Source organism: Chiloscyllium plagiosum, unplaced genomic scaffold (assembly GCF_037043375.1).
Source record: "Chiloscyllium plagiosum isolate Xiang-an unplaced genomic scaffold, Cpla_swu_hap1 HiC_scaffold_31, whole genome shotgun sequence".
NCBI classification, from domain to species: domain Eukaryota; kingdom Metazoa; phylum Chordata; class Chondrichthyes; order Orectolobiformes; family Hemiscylliidae; genus Chiloscyllium; species Chiloscyllium plagiosum.
This window is the reverse complement of record NW_028270169.1, coordinates 29,754,839-29,771,511: the sequence shown is the minus strand read 5'-3', so window position 1 is coordinate 29,771,511 and position 16,673 is coordinate 29,754,839. Positions and strand designations below refer to the sequence as shown.

At 40.2% G+C, this 16,673-nt stretch overlaps 1 long non-coding RNA gene across 4 annotated transcripts in view; it reads right to left on the bottom strand.

Annotated features, from left to right (window-relative positions):
* Positions 1-5,138: 5,138 nt before the first annotated feature.
* LOC122564049 (uncharacterized) overlaps positions 5,139-16,673 on the bottom strand; it is a 72,255-nt gene continuing 60,720 nt past the window's right edge. Inside the window, exons 3-5 of one of the 4 annotated variants that reach the window (XR_015752340.1) lie at positions 16,484-16,673; positions 12,800-12,943; positions 5,139-8,700 (exon numbers count right to left, since the gene is read on the bottom strand). This is a non-coding gene — a long non-coding RNA (uncharacterized LOC122564049). The remainder of the gene's footprint in view (positions 8,701-12,799; positions 12,944-16,483) is intronic. The other 3 variants (XR_015752343.1, XR_015752341.1, XR_015752344.1) reach the window with 3 other exon arrangements.

Genomic DNA, 16,673 nt, shown 5'->3' with positions numbered 1-16,673 from the left:
AACATGTAAACTTGCTTCAGAAGGAATTGGACAGATTAATTGAGTGGGCAAGAACACAATAGATAGAATAGAAGCATGGAAACATAGAAGCCCTATATTTTGGATAGAGGCCATTTGACCCATTGATTCTCTACCGACTTTGACCTCAAATGGAGTCTGAAAATGTGCCAGAACTGCACCACGCACGACAACACTGAGAGTAACTCACACCTGATAACCAGTCTTTACCTGCAATGGAGAGGGAGCAGTGCTCCCATCTGCTCAATTTCCATCTCACCCTGGCAATGTGCTCTGCCTAAGTTTTGGTGCATGCTCCAGGCACTCCGAACCAGATGCCCAGCACGTTTGAAATAAATGGCAGGTTATCCATTTCAATAGGAAGAATAGACGTACAGACTAGTTCTAAAATGGTGAGAGGTCAGAAAATGTAAATGTGCAAAGGGACTTGTGTTACCTTTGTGAAGGCTAACATGTAGTTACAGTAAGCTATTTGGAAGGCTAATTGAATATTAGCCTTCCAAATATTAGCCTTTATTCCAGGTTGAATATTAGCCTTTATTGCAAGAAAGCTTAGGTAAGGAATGGCAGTCTTTCTTCAATTGTACCAAAATACAGTTATACCGCATCTGAAGCATTGTGTGCAATTTTGGTCTCCCTATCACAGGAAAGATATTATTGGCACAGAGGGGAGTGCAATAAAGGTTCACTAGACTTGTTCCTTGGATGGTGGACTGTCCTATGAAAAATGATTGGGTAAATTAGGCCTGCATTCTTTAGAGCTTGGATGAATGAGAGGTGATCTCATTTAAACTTACAAAATACTTAAAGGGATAGGTAAGCTAGATGCAGCTAAGATATTTCTCCATCTAGAACCTTGAACCTAGAACCAGAGGGTACAATTTAAGAAGAAGATGGATGGCTATTTAGAATGGAGATGAGAAAAAGACTTTTGTACTCTGAGTTAATCTTTGGATTCTCAACCACAGGGGCTTTGGAAACTGCAGTCTTTAAGCATATTTAAAATAGAGATTGATACATTTCTGTCTACCAAAATCTGATCAGAAAATAGCAGAACTGAATGTAGTTCCCTGTTGATTCTCTGATGAGATTTTTATGCTAGTTTCTTTCGGTATGCTTAATACACTAATTCACAACCTCCTCATTTGTTCGTAGTTATTTTGGAATATTTGACTCTAAATGTGAGTGCTTTTTTTTTTGCTGTTGCTTATCAGTGGCTGGAATTTTGTACTTGTGATGGGTTTACTCTTACCCTCCAGTTAGAGAACTGATGCAAACCCTGTCCTATTTCATTGGGGGCATGTTCTGATTAGGAGCTCGTTTGTACTGCGTTGGGCCTCCCACAGGGTTTAGGATCTGGGGTTCAGGTTTGGGGCAGAAATCCCACCCTCACCATGAGAGCTGTTAATCAGCTACCAACTGAATTTTACCACTACCAACATCTTCATTAGGGGTGGTCACTGCTATCAGTAATGTTCTGATGACCTAATCAGACTTTAGACCCCTGATTATAGGTAAGGGTGGAATGAGAGCAGTGGAGAAGGGGGGGGGGGGGGCTGTCTGGACAGGGGGAGAAGGGGATTCAGAGACAAGAATGGGTAGCTTTCAGTGGACACCACATCAGATGTCACGTCCCACAATCCAGCACTAAGTATCCGTGAACAATTGAACCCCATGATGCCTTTGCAATTTGATATAGTTTTGATGGCTGGTTTTTGAGAAGTGCAGGAAAAGCTGGGCAACTCCCATTAAATCCCTGAGCCACCAGTAAATTCCACTGGGCTCAGAAACAATTGGCTTTAAGTGTCTTATTAATGAACCCACTTGATGTTCCAGCACCAGTGGGCAGGATTCCTGCATCAGCCTTGGTTAGGCCCTATCCTAATTGCAGACAGTATTCCAAATGCCAAGATTCTGTCCCGAATCTCCTAACCAATCCCCCATCATCGTGCCTGCTCGAGGGGGCTTATTTATTTATTGAGTATTTTTTCTCCTTCAGCATTCAAATACTACATTAATACCTAAGCTCTCACTTGCAAACTTGCTGTTTTCTCTTATTTTCACAGCTCATAGGTTAATCTAACCTAGTCCTGTGTAAGAAGCTACGAATCCTGTCAGTGCAGCAGATGTGAAATTTCTCATACAAATGTTAGCTCTATCACATCCTTTGAACCACAAATGGCTAAACTGTTTGCACAGTCATTTCAAATGCTCGATTGAGGTATTTTGTTGATTGGAATTATGACCTCTATAAAGGGCTTTGTAATGCAATAATTTATGCTAATGAATAATACCTGGTTTGAAGTATAGTTATTAATGAAAGATAGCTGTTCGACTTACCTTGAAATTAGAGATTGATGTGTAATTTCTATGAAGGCCAAGAGCTGGCCAGCAGATTTTTGTCTTCACTGTGTTTAGATTGCTTGTTTTTATATTTATAAGTGAAAATTCAATTAAAGAGAGACAAGTTCAGTGATGTTTATTCTGTTTTTCATCTAAGAGCAGCTTCCTCAAAACTACGTGAATGTCATGGTGAGGACAATCATATCACTTTTTTGATGGTTCACACAAAATAATTTTGCTAATTCCTCTTAACTGCTTAGAATTTACCCTTGGAGAAAATATCCATCAATTTATTTTCAATGAATCCAGATTTTCTTTGCAAGCCAGCTTCAACTGTTAGATGATAGATGCAGAAGTGCTGCAGACCTAGGAGAGAATGGCTCCCATCACATCAAAGCCGAACTCACCATCTGACATGGAAATATATTACCATTCCTTCACTGATGTTAGGACAAAATCATAGAACATAGATTTTATGGCATTGGGTGTCTACCTATGGCATATGGACTGGTGCATTTCAAGGAGGCAGCTCACCACCAAGTCCTTTGGGGTGGCATGGAGGCTCAGTGGTTAGCACTGTTGCCTTACAGGGCCAGGGTCCCAGGTTTGATTCTACCCTCCATTAACTGTCTGTGTGGAGCTTACACATTCGCCCCCCACCCCGTGTCTGTGTGGGGTTTCCTCCAATTGCTGCAGTCAAAAGACATGCAGCTTTGGTGAATTGGCCATGCCAAATTGCCCATAGTGTCACAGGGATGTGAAGGCAACGTGTATTAGCCATGGGAAATGCAGTGTTACAGGGATAGGGTAGGGGGATGGGTCTGAGTGGGATGCTGTTCGGTGGGTGGGTGTGGACTTGATGGACCGAATGGCCTGCTTCCACACTATACAGATTTTATGATTCGCAAGAGTAATTAGAAATGGGAAATATATGCTGGCCCAGCCAGTGACACGCAGATTCCATGATTAAATTAAAACAAAATTGACTGAGTGTATCTTAGAAAAACCAGAGTTAATGGGAATTGGGAAAACTCTCCTCTCATGAGACCATAAGACATAGGAGCAGGAATTAGGCCATTCAGCTGAAGTCTGCTCTACCATTCAATCATGGCTGGTAAGTTTCTCAACCCTGTTTTCCCACTTTCTCCCTGTAACCCTTGATCCACTTGACAATCAAGAACCTATCTATCTCCATCTTAAATATTCTCAGTGACCTGTCTTCCACAGCCTTCTGTAACAATGAATTCCAAAGATTCACCACTCTATGGCTGAAGAAGTTTCTCCTTATCTCCATTCTAAAAGGTCTTTCTTTACTCTAAGACTATGCCCTTGGGTCCTAGTGTCTCCTACCAATGGAAACATCTTCCCAGCATCTACTCTGTCCAGGCCATTCGGTATTTTATAAGTTTCATCTAGAACCCCCCCTCATTCCTTAAGCTCCATTGAATATAGACCCAGAGTCATCAAACGTTTCTCATATGTTAAGCTTTTCATTCCTGGGACCATTAAGGTCATACTTAGCACAAGGAAAGATGGCTGTGGTTGTTGGAGGTCAATCAGCTCAACCACAAGACATCTCTGCAGGAGTTCCTCGGGGCAGCATTCTAGGTCCAACCTTCTTCAGTGCCTTCATTAGCGACCTTCTCTCATTCATATAGTCAAAAGTGAGGTTGTTCACTGATGATTGCACAACGTTCAGTACCACTATTGATTCCTTGAATACTGAAGCTGTCTGTGTGCATGTACTGTAAGGTTCAAACCACATCCAGGCTTGGGCTGATAAGTGGCAAGTAACATTTGCTCCACACAGATGCCAGTCAAGACCATTTCTAATGAGACAAGATCTAACCATAGCCCTTAATGATCAATGGCATTACCATCAATGAATCCTCCCACTACTGGCATTCTGGGAAATACCTTTGAACCAAGATTGAATGGAGTCAGTCATATAAGTACTGTGGTTGCAAGAGTAGGTAAGAGTATAGAAATTTTGCAGTGAGTCAGTCACCTCGTTTTTCCCCAAAGTCTGCCCACCATTCACAAGACACAGGAAGGAATAGGCTGGAATACCTTGATACAAAAATATCAGAAATCACTAAAGAAACTTGACAGAATCCAGGAAAAGGCAGCCCACTTTCTTGGTGTCCCATGTACTCTTTTTCAATATTCACTCTCTCCACCACTGATGCACAGTGACAGCAGTGTATACCATCAGAAGATGCACTGTAGTAACACAGTAAAATTTCTTCAATAGCACCTTTCAAATCCATGACCACTACCATTTACAAAAACAAGATATGTGGGAACACCACTACACCCCCTCCAAGCCATAGTTCATCCTGACTTGGAACTATATCACCGTTCCTTCACTGTCACTGAGTCAAAATCCTGGGAGTCACCTCCTAACAGCACTGTGAGTGTCCCTTCAGTAGCAGCTCAGGACTGCAGCTCATCATCACTTCCTCCAGGGTAATTAGAGAGTGACAATAAATGCTGATCTACCCAACAACATCTACATCCCTAAGCAAATGAAGAAAAAGCACACCTTTCAAGGCCACTACCTCTTTCCCCTGCCCATCATTTTGCCCTCCCACCGACCACAATTGTGCATCCAAGGCCACCATTTTGCCATCCCCCATTGACCACATTTTGCCACCCTCCTCAACATCTCACTCACGATACTATAATCTACAGACACAGCAGATAACTCCTATATGACCTCTTTCCTGCCTCCCTGCCTGCTCCTCTGCTCCTCTGATGGTAAGGCTGTCAGGCAGACTTGGAGAAATAAGTTGTGATGTATTTCAGAGTTTCCTATATCAATGTCTTCCAGCCACTGAAAACAACGCACTGTAAATATTGGGGTCAGTTGTCCATTGGAATTGCTTTCAAATGCTCTGCTTTCAAAATCAGAAAACATGGATCACTTGGTAGACAATGAGTAGACATTTTCTAACTTATTCAAAGACATTTAGATATATCACTAAAAATTATGTTCGTTTTGCCACAAAATCCTTTGGAAACTTGAGATTAGGCAGCACACTAAGTAAGAAACTGTCCTCACTTATGACTGTCTGCAAACCCATGATGACAAGATTAACAGCCTTTCACCTCAATTTTGGAGCTCACCTTCCCAGCACAATCGTACTTATTTTGCCCAAAAGTTAGTATTAATCCATTAACCGGGGCCCTAAGGAGGTACTGGAAAATGAAATCCAATGCATGTACATTTGGTTGCAGTTTTTCTGCATTTTTAAAATTGTGATTGGATCTGGTAGTTTCACATTGGAGCTACACTATGTTGTAACCAAGTGGAACCTAAAGAGTGTAGATGAACAAAACAAACTTAACCTCTTTGCCTTTTCAACTCCCACCTCATACATTTTCATAAATTGTGGATGAGCCAAATGGAAACGAAAAGAAAGTGAAGTCAGTACACTATGCAGATTCCTTTAATAAAACTGACTGTCTGAAATCCCAATAAAGAATAGGAATAGAGAACAGGCAGCTGTGACATTTCCAGATGTAACAAGAAATGTACTTCTCCAGTACAATTCAGTTTGGATTGCAGCCTTTTCAACAGAGTCCCTTTATTTGGTTAGGGATGGAACATGGCCAGTGATTTCCTGAACATACTGTGACTCACTGCATTATTTCACAGTGATTAACTGAAAATGTACCCTTCCATTGAGGTCAAGGAAAATCAGACAAGATATACAAGGGACAATCAACTAATATCAGCAATTTTACAGCATATCACAAAGTTAAAATTACTCCTGCCTTTGTTTCTTTGCTACTTTCCTGTCTCAACTACAGTTAAGTCAGTGGTGCGAAGGTCCATAGATGACTTTCTTGCCTGTGAGCTCTTTAGTGGGCAATGAATGCCAGTAGAGATCACAAAGAAAAAGAGTTTCTATCATATGGGAGTGAGGATGGTTTTGGACTGTACTCTGGGTTTGGGTCTGTTTATATTTCCAAAAGTATGCTGCTTAAGTCCAAGGGGGCCACATTGACAGAAACCCTTGTCTATGCCAATGACCATCATTCCCCCTTGACGGAGCGAAACCCCCCGATCGGGGACAAAGACTCAGGAGGCAGGCAGCAATCCGGCATGTGGCAGACTTTATTCCTATACAAGCAACAACTGGCTAATGCAGGGAGACGACCAAAGACCTTCCCCCAAATTTGGCCTTGACATGAGAACCCAGTCATTCTATTAATCTTCAGCTGAGAAGAAAGATCAAAGACACTCTCTGGTATTTACAGTTAAATACTGCATTTTTACACATTTTGTGTTACAATAATCACATACAACATGGTCAATGTGTCCTTCCCCTTATTCTATACATCCAATCCTGTAAAATACAATCAATGACGGGCACTCCTAAGGACAGTACCAGGTTCCCATGATCTCATGGTGTTTAACAGACATGGCAATTTCCAGGCCTTGGGATCTATCTATACATCTATTCTATTAACTTGCATTCCAAAGTCACTGGTTATACTCCTTTGGACCAGTTGCAGACTTTCTTATAGAACATAGAGCATAGAACAATACAGCGCAGAACAGGCTCTTCGGCCCTCAATATTGCACCGACCTGTGGACTTTTCTCAGCTCGTCCCCCTACACTATCCCAAAATCATCCATGAGGATCTCTAAGGACTTCTAGCCCCTTGTAGTCCCTTGTATTCATTTGCTATCTCCATCAAGTTCTGTTACTCCTCTTGTATTTTCCACTGTCCTAATTATATATATATAAAAAATACAAAAGACAGTTGGTTCTAATCAACTGCCATAAGATTTATAGCATTAATTCCTATTATAAGGTTAGTTATAAATTAAAGTTTTACAGGTACTTTTACTGTTAGCACTTTCTGTGAACAATTTATTTCATTCAGGATGTACCAGACATTTTTTTGGAGATGAGGAAAGCATTTCCTGAGACTAATTATCTTTCACATCAATGTTTGAATGCTTTTCCCCTAATGCTTCTATTATATTTTGGTTATATATGTGTATCAATAATTATATTGAAATCTATATCTGTGATTATCTAAAGAATCTTTAACTAGAACCTATTTCTTAACATTATGAATAACTTCAAAGAAACACTTGATTCCTACAAAATAACTTCAGCTATTGTTTTCACAGTTGCATGATTTAGGCTGAATGAGATTTACACCCCCCGTTCTAATGGGCACTGTTCACCTAATGGGACAACATCCGTTCATTAATGAGGCCGGAATTAATCACTTGTCATGGTTTAATGAACTTGTGGCTATTTTTAGACATCCTCTTACTAAATTTTCTCAGATGGCTGTTTATGTAGGGCCTCCTGTTCACCTTGGAGTAGCCTGTTCAAAGTTACCATCGTGCTTCACTTAAGTGCTGAAGCAGACGTTTAATTCTGTTTTATTTACTTGTCCGTCATTGTGTCTAAATGCTGGAGCAGGCTTTTTCATTCTGTTTATCCCTTGTCAGTGATTTTGTGTCTTTTAAACATGGGTAGGCTTTACACCAGATCCCCATTCCACAGTGTTTCTTCTGTCATCGTTCACCTGGATCCATTCAGGATTTTAGGTCTCAGGTGGGTGCAGTGCCAGCAGCAGTTGTTGCCTTCCTGGTGGCACCACTGCTCAGTGAAGAGATGCTCATCTCTGATTGGTTGACAATCCTTAGCTTTCAGGACTTTTGGCTTCAGAGAATTTGATCCCAGGGAGAGTCTGCCTCTTCCCTGTTGATTTCCTGAATGGTACTTAATTTTGTGAGACTTTTTAAAGGAGGAAGTTCAAGATGTTTTGGAGTACAACAACAGGTAGATCAAAGCAGCACTGTGTTCAGCATGGGGTGTTTATTAAAGAGAATTTAAGATGTCTGTTTACAACATGTATGCCTCATGGTAAAGGCCACGTGATTGTAGCAGGCTAGGAAGTATGTTTGCACATAATTACATTTCAATCCAAACATTCCCCTTTTATATAAAAATCAAGCAAAAAACTGCATTATCAGGTACATTTTTCACTACCCAAGTTACAAAATGTATGCATGACCCTTCTCATGCATTAACAGTTTGTTCTCTTCCTCAGTATTTGCATTCGCTTTGCACACATGGGACTGAATCTTACTATATTTTGGCAGTGTCATTTTCATTCAGTTTCCTGGACAGTTTCTTTCTGCAAGGCCTAGGACTAAACGACCAAGCATGCTTCTATGGCACCCCGATCATTGGCTGCTAGTCCAATTCTCCTACTTGCTGCAGCTGGAAGGACTCGCTTTGAAGATCTGAGCAATGAGCAAACTTTGTTTAGGCTGGTGTTGTTTTCCTTGGGTCAGCAAAGCTGGAGAGGAGACATGATGGAAATGTATAAGATTATGAGATGTGCATATAGAGCAGATAGGACAACACTTTTTCCATTAGTAGAGGGATCAATAACCAGGAGCACAGATTTAAGCAAAGAGGTAGAAAAATAAGAGGGGAGTTATTGAGAATTTTTTTTAACCCAGTGGAAGTGGAAGTCTGGAACTCACTGTATACTTGAAAGGGTATTTGAAACAGAAACTCTTGTAATGTTTAAACAGTATTCATATATTCACTTGTGTGGCCTCCAGGACCATGGGCCAAAAGCTGGATAATGTAGTATTGCCAGATCTTTGTTGACAAGTGTGGACATGATGGGCCAAACAACCTCCTTCCAATCTATAAATGTCTATGTTTATGAGCTTATAATCCTGAAATCCTGGTACTGATGCTATCTTTTAAAGACCTTTACTCACTTGGTCAAGCATAGGCAGTCCAGTGCTGCACTGCACATTCATAGACATTCGCTCTGGGCATGGACGAGAAAGCAAAAGTGGTATCCGGTGTTGTAGACAAGGACCTGGAGGGTACAGAGTAGGACTGTCCTCTTTTGGGTGAACTACCAGAGAAGGCAATGCCAGCAGACCCTGTCAACTTGCTGAAATGGTTTATTGCACTGTGATATTGAAAATGTCTTCTGAGGGACATTGAGGGTTACCAGATCAAGCTTTAGACTTACTCTGGCTAAGATGAGTGTCATGTGCTTGACATCTACAGATTTAGAACTCCAGATCCTTGTTTGTTATGTTGCAATGGAGTCACAATGTCCTTTTGGCAGGGCATGGTGCAATCATATTGCCTTAAACTTACTTTAAAGGGCTTCACTTTGGATTGCCATGTTGTACCGACTCACACCAGCTTGTGAATGCCGCGATGTTGCATGATGCACCAATGTCAATCTGACACTTCATGGGATGTTTTCAACAGTCGTTATTTCAACAGTCACTAACCATCCCTCATCTCCCAACTTGTCTGAACTGACCTGCTGTATGGTGTACAGAGGTTTTGCCCACTGCAGTGTTCCTACAACAAACCCCAGGATGGAGTAGGTTATATTAAGAGGCTGTTTCTCATACTTATTATGGTGACACAGGCACAGCTGTCCAACACTGTTGTCCAGAAAAGTGGGTTCTACTGGATTTAAAATGAATGCACCTTGAAAATGTTCCAGGAAAGAAACTTTCTCCAAAATGCCACTTACATGCTACAGGTGCATGTAAAGGGGAGGGTAGTGGAGGGCGGCTGAGATGTACACTGCATTGAAGAAGCCACCTCCCAATGAGGATTTTATGTGCAGTTTAAATGGGCCATAATCTGCCAGATTGGAGTCCCATCTCAAATTCTTCCTTCATGAATCCCCCACCCTCACACCCCACCACTGTTGTGATAACTCTTGAATTCCAGGTGGGTTACAACATCCAGTGGTTTTGGTCTGAAATAATACTCATCATGAAAATTATGAAATTACTGAAGAAACTAAAAGGCATATGAAAAAGCCAGTAACATCAACCAGGTAAATAATAATTAACATGACAGGCAAAGTACACACTTTCATCAAGCTTGAAATTCAAACAAACAATCAGTGCTATTCTCTTAACTGTCGAAAATAGATGAGAAAATTAGAATCTGAGCAAGGTGCAGTTTGTGAAATTACCTCTTGCTGGGAATATGTTAGCTAATATTTTCAAAAGGATTAATTATTAAAAATAAATATTTTTCTCAATGTATGTTGTTGTTAATATCTAATCTGATGGCTGCTTGGGATTTGTTATGTTAAAGTCCAGCAGGTATACCCTCTGCATCAATCTCAAATGATAGAGAATAGCACACCACGGGGCGGACAAAGCATTCTGGTTCCCAAAAACATGTAGGTACAATTCTATTTTGTTGCTATTTCCCGATAACTTTCTCCTCATGAATAATTTTAGCATTTTTGAGATAAATTTGGGGCAAAAACCGTTAATGGACAACCCCAGGTTCTTGCGCACATCTAGAGAGTACAGATTGAATCAAGTAAGGCAACTAATTAAGAAATATTGGAGCATTTTCAGTTTTTAGGAAAAAATAACGTTCCTTACTACAAGAACTATCACTTTAACAAGATCTTAGGTCATCAGTGACCAAGGTCACATTAAGGAAAAATAGGAATAATTATATCTAAAACACTATATCTACAAATATGAAATGTTTGCAACAAAGCAGATAAATAATAGCATACATTGAAAGAAATTAGGTTAAGTTAAAAGTCATTATGGAAGCTTGGTTGCAATGTGGCCAAGGGTGGAAGTTAAATGTTCCAGGATACTTGACCTTAACAGGAGATGGATTAAATAGAAACTTGTTCACCTGGTAGTAAAGCATGGGATAAGTACAGAGAAAGAATCTTAGCTCAGAAAGTCAAGTTTGGGTGGAGATTGCAACTAGCAGAGTAGATAAGGAAGAACCTAAGGATATATTGTATTTTGATTTTCCAGAAGCAATTCACAATGTGTGCTTGAGAATATTACATAGTGATGGGATTGGGGTGAAAATATTATCATGGAGTGAGGATTGTTTAGCAAAGAGAAAACAAAGTTAACATTTCAAGTCTATTATAATTGTTCTTTGGAACTGAAGAGAGATGAAGCCATGGTGGATTTTATACTGATGAACAGGAATATTGAGTTTATCCAGCACTTTCTAATTTAATTTCAGATCTCATGCATCTGCTGTATTTTGCTTTTATAACATGGAGTGAAAATGGATTAACAGAGAGAAAACAGAAAACACCAGCACGGTAGCACAGTGGTTAGCACTGCTGCCTCACAACGCCAGAGACCCGGGTTCAATTCCCGCCTCAGGCAACTGACTGTGTGGAGTTTGCACATTCTCCCCGTGTCTGCGTGGGTTTTCTCCGGGTGCTCTAGTTTCCTCCCACAGTCCAAAAAAATGTGCAGGTTAGGTGAATTGGCCAAGCTAAAATTGACCATAGTATTAGGTGATGGGGTGAATGGGTCTGGGTGGGTTGCGCTTTGGCGGGTTGGTGTGGACTTGTTGGGCTGAAGAGCCTGTTTCCACACTGTAAGTAATCTAATCTAATCTAAAAAAAACACATGCCATTTTTAGATTGGTAAGTTGTAAGTAATGGGCTTTGCAAATATCAGTGTTTGAGCCTCAATGGTTTACATACTTCATAATTTACTTTATAAAGAATTAAAACTTGCTTTAGGAATAATTACCTGGGAAATTGCTTAAGGACTGATTGCTCCTCATGTTCCATATTAGAACTCATTTAGGACAATGTATAGCACTTCACTGGATAATAATCCATCATCCTTACCTAATATGATTGGGAACAAACAAGTTCTTGCAAAGTATTTGGAGTTCTACTTAGAGACATATCATCTTCTACATTTTACCTGTTGCTGGTGGTTTGAAGAATAAATTTGAAATACATTGGGAGACTTGCTATAACACTTGTTGCATACTTCACGAATAATCTATTTAGTTTTATTGTCAAAATCTCTGAGGATTTCACTTAAAAATAAAATAATTGCACTATTCTACAGAAAGTAGTGTCACCATAATCCTAGGAGAAAGTGAGGACTGCAGATGCTGGAGATCAGAGCTGAAAATGTGTTGCTGGAAAAGCGCAGCAGGTCAGGCAGCATCCAAGGAGCAGGAGAATCGACGTTTTGGGCATGAGCCCTTCTTCAGGCTGCCTGACCTGCTGCACTTTTCCAGCAACACATTTTCAGCTCACCATAATCCTACCTGACCATTGGGTTGCTCTCCATTAGAGAGAGGTGTAATCTGAAGGTTATTGTGTCTCAGGTGAGGAGAGAGGAGAGTTTGAGAAGGAGGGTTCATAGTGACTTCATCTGATATGTGAATTGAGCTCATGCTATTGGTGTTACTCAGTATGACAAACCAGTTGTCCAGCTAATTGAGCTAACCAATTTACAGAAGGTACCAGAGGAAGTTATTTGGTTTTGATGTTGCTAAGGGCCCTCCTTGGTCTGTTGGAGGAGGACAGGCCAGCCAGAGCCAGAACACTTGCTGCAACAGTGAGAGAAAGAAGAGCTAGTTGGTTTCCTTACCTGCTTTGTGAGAATAGGACATCCCTTCTCCTTTGTGGTTCCTTCACTATGACCTTCAATACCATGTTGAAGGACTTACATGACCTCTCGCATGGTCGCTGAGCCAGCTTGAAATATATTGTGTGTTAAGTGATCCATCAGTAACTGAGTGAATAGAGTTGACAATGTTCAAATCCCATCTGCTCTAGAACTGTGTAACAACATCTCTGAAAAGGTTGCTTAGAAAATAGCTACACTGCACTGCGAAATTGAGTTTAACTCACAGTTGACAACCTGTCAGTATATGTTTAGTACATCCAACCAAGTTCAAGTGATGTTAAACAATAATTATAACCATTATTACATTCTTTTAAGGCAGACTATCAAACAGGCATGTCTTATCAACACAGCAACACAGCCTGTTTTCAACCTTTTAGATTTGTTGGATTTGTGAGTGAGATTATAATCTGAATCTTGAGTTCTATTGGCCCTGACTTTCCATTGCACGTTTTGCCTGGCTGCAGAATGATCAGAGTAATAGTAGCCTAAACACAATATGATTGTTTAGGCTCAACACATGAATGGAAAAGTCTGATCAAATTGCTGATAACAACCATTTATTAGAACAAGCATCCATTTGCTACTTAACTAACTTGTAAAATTGCTACTGAATTTAATCTCTTACATGTGCCTAATTTATAGTACACCAGCGTGATGAAAATTAATTATGATTCCATGGAGATTAGATGACCATGTAAACATATGGGATAGAATAAACCACCTCTGCCAAAACAGTAGATCATTTCAAATCAGAAGTGACATTTCTCATTTACAGTATTATTGGGATGTACAAATATATCCAGAAGGTGACTGCAGTTTATTACAGATACTTTAGCATTCTTCTCTGAATTCATAGTGATGCAAGTATAAAATAAACTAAAAATAGTTTGAGTGAGGAATTGCAGTACTAACTTGTAAACAAAAATGAATCCTGACTATAACCAAATATTATCCAATAGTACTGTAGGGCTTTAAACAGCTCTGTTTTAATGTTTAAAAATCACACAACACCAGGCTATAGTACAACAGGTTTTATTTGAAGCACTAGCTTTCGGAGCGCTGCTCCTTCATCAGGTGGTTGACTATAACCTGCATTGTGTGATCTTTAACTTTGTACACCCCAGTCCAATAGCGGCATCTCCAAATCATAACTGTTTATATGTTGAACAACTGCAAAAGTTACAATCAATTCACAAACTGTCATCATATTGGATTACCATATTGCAGCAGCCACCTTTCCAACCTCCTCCATGGGGCAGTAACTACTTCTAATAGTGTAGAGAAAAAAAATTGTTCCAACCTCAAGCATAGCAATCTAATATCATTAGGTTTTGGAATGATGTTATTAAAACAGCTGGAGCTGCACAGTAGGATAGTAATGAGACATTTGGGATGGTAATGATAAAATTATGGTATTATCCTTACGAGGTCATTAATCATGGTGCTGTATTCAATTTTCAATATTCTGTTATGTTAGGCTGATCTTTGTCTTAAACACACTGCTAGTCTTGCCTCACACAAAACTCTCTTTAATACCAAAGGTGTTCAATTGTCCACTCATTTGTTTTCCATGCACAATTTTTCAGTGATTATTCAAGTCTTAATTGGTAGGTTAATTAGATGCAGTTAACCTTAATTTTTGCTGTGATTTGTTCATTCTCATTAGACTTATACCCATGTTTGATCATGTAGTTGAGGAGGAGTGTGGGCAGATGACAGGGCCGACAACCTACTGGTAACATAACAAACAAAACAGAACAGTAAACTGAACAAAGTTGGTTTTCTTTTAAGTTATCATTAAAAAGTAGATTGTACAGCCGAACTGTGAGGAATAATGTATTAAGGCTTGGGTCTTTATTAAGACTATTCTTCATTTTATACACTCCCTTGATGGCTATGTAAAGATATATAGGTATGGATCACAGCATATTATTCTCTTTCAAGTCTTGTTTAATAATGGTTCTACATGATATTACCTTATTGCATTTTGAAGTATTTCATTGCCAGGTTTAGGAGAGGTGAATTGACTCCCTTCTGTACAAGCGTCTTGGTTGAATGCAACATTAGATGGACTGGAGGGCTGCCCTCCCCATTGTACAATGAAAGAAAGTTAGGAAAGTATAGTGAGAGTGAAACAAATCAAGTTCTTGAGAAAACATTTTCTCATTTTTTCACTCAAGACGTAAATGGTGGCTTCTGAACTTCAGACAATCCTATTCTAACCTTATTTATCTGACTCAACTTATTTATATGTTCATTCCAATTCTCTTCCCCTAGATGGTGAACTAGATGGTGCAAATTCTCAACATGTAAATCAGAACAGGGCATGCAGCTGCAGTTCACCAAATGCTTGTCCCAGCCATTGTGCAAGCACCTTTTTACAACAATGACCTTACATGGTCCATGCTTCCAAGTCTGTGAACCTTCATCTGTTCAAGTCAGCACTGACAAACCACCAGCACATCATCATGCCTTCCCTTAGAACAACTCTTGCATCATTTCATCCCTTCAACACATTATGTTGGAGCACATGGGCCCCTTTTGACTGAAACGTTTCTGCCAGGTCCCTCTGTGTGCAAGAACGCATAAATACATCATGCATTGCATAGCTCTCATCCACTTTGCGCTTACTTGGACGCTTCAGCTCTTGTAGACTCAACATTGCTTTCATAGCGCACACTCACTAACTTCAGCACTTACTTAGAATGGCCAGCCTCTGGGTAGCTCATGTTGCATTTTTAGTGCACAGTGTCCTTAGAGCTCAGTTCCAGGTTGACAGTCTTTGTTTGACATACATTGCTTTTTAGCATGGACAGAGAAGTAGGGAGTATTGAACAGTCAGGAGATTGACATGTTGCTGTGTGGCACAGTGAAATGGCAACATCACACCTGTGCTAGCAGTTTACACACTCCATGGGCTCTGGAAATGGTGGGGGAGGCTGAAAGGTCATAGAGTATACAGGGACAGGTACACAAAAGGGAACACGAGATGGGGAGGGAAAAGGGAAGGCGGGGAGAGGTGAATTAGTGCATCACAGGCACAGCCTGAAAGTCACTCATACTGATTGAAGTTGGAACCTTGTCATGTTGATTCAAAAGTCAACTGCACAGTACTACTGACACCACTTGCAAACTGAGTGGAATAAGTTACTGCCTTTTTCTTTTGGATCAGTGTAAACTCTTCAACTTGGAGGTCCTGCTTTGAGCAATTGTAGTAATCATATCTCCACTGAGATGCCACCCATTTGGCTTCAATTTATATTTCAGTGGCAGCTCATATATTGTCAAAGATGGCATATTATAAATTATGGCTTCAAGCAAAGATGGCCATTATATTGTGCACACTAATTACCTCCTTGTCTTGACAGCTAATGCAACTAGAATGAGAACAAGGCGTTTATAAGCAGAACCTGAATTTTGATTTTCACAGACAAATTCCATATCTAGCATGGGAAGATAATGCCTCACAGCTGCCAGATTTGTACATTAAACTGTAAATATGCAAGCGTATGGTCTGTAATGTGGAAGTGAGCCTTTGCTTTGGGAGGGGACAGGGCAAGTATGGAGACCTATTGGCAGAAATCTCCACCTGATGCAGCGCTAAGATTTTAATTGTGCAACATATATTTGAGTAAGGTGACATACTTCAGAGCTCCTTTTGGAAGCATGGCAATGACTGTCTTGGGAAGCCTCCATGCTACACTGTTCCGGGCATAACATGAATCTTCATTGTGATGGATGTGAGGGCCTCAGGAGTTTCTTCAATAAAATTATCTTCCTGAATGTATCTCTCATGGAGATCACCATGGTTGGATTCCTTGTGGCCTTGGTGCTA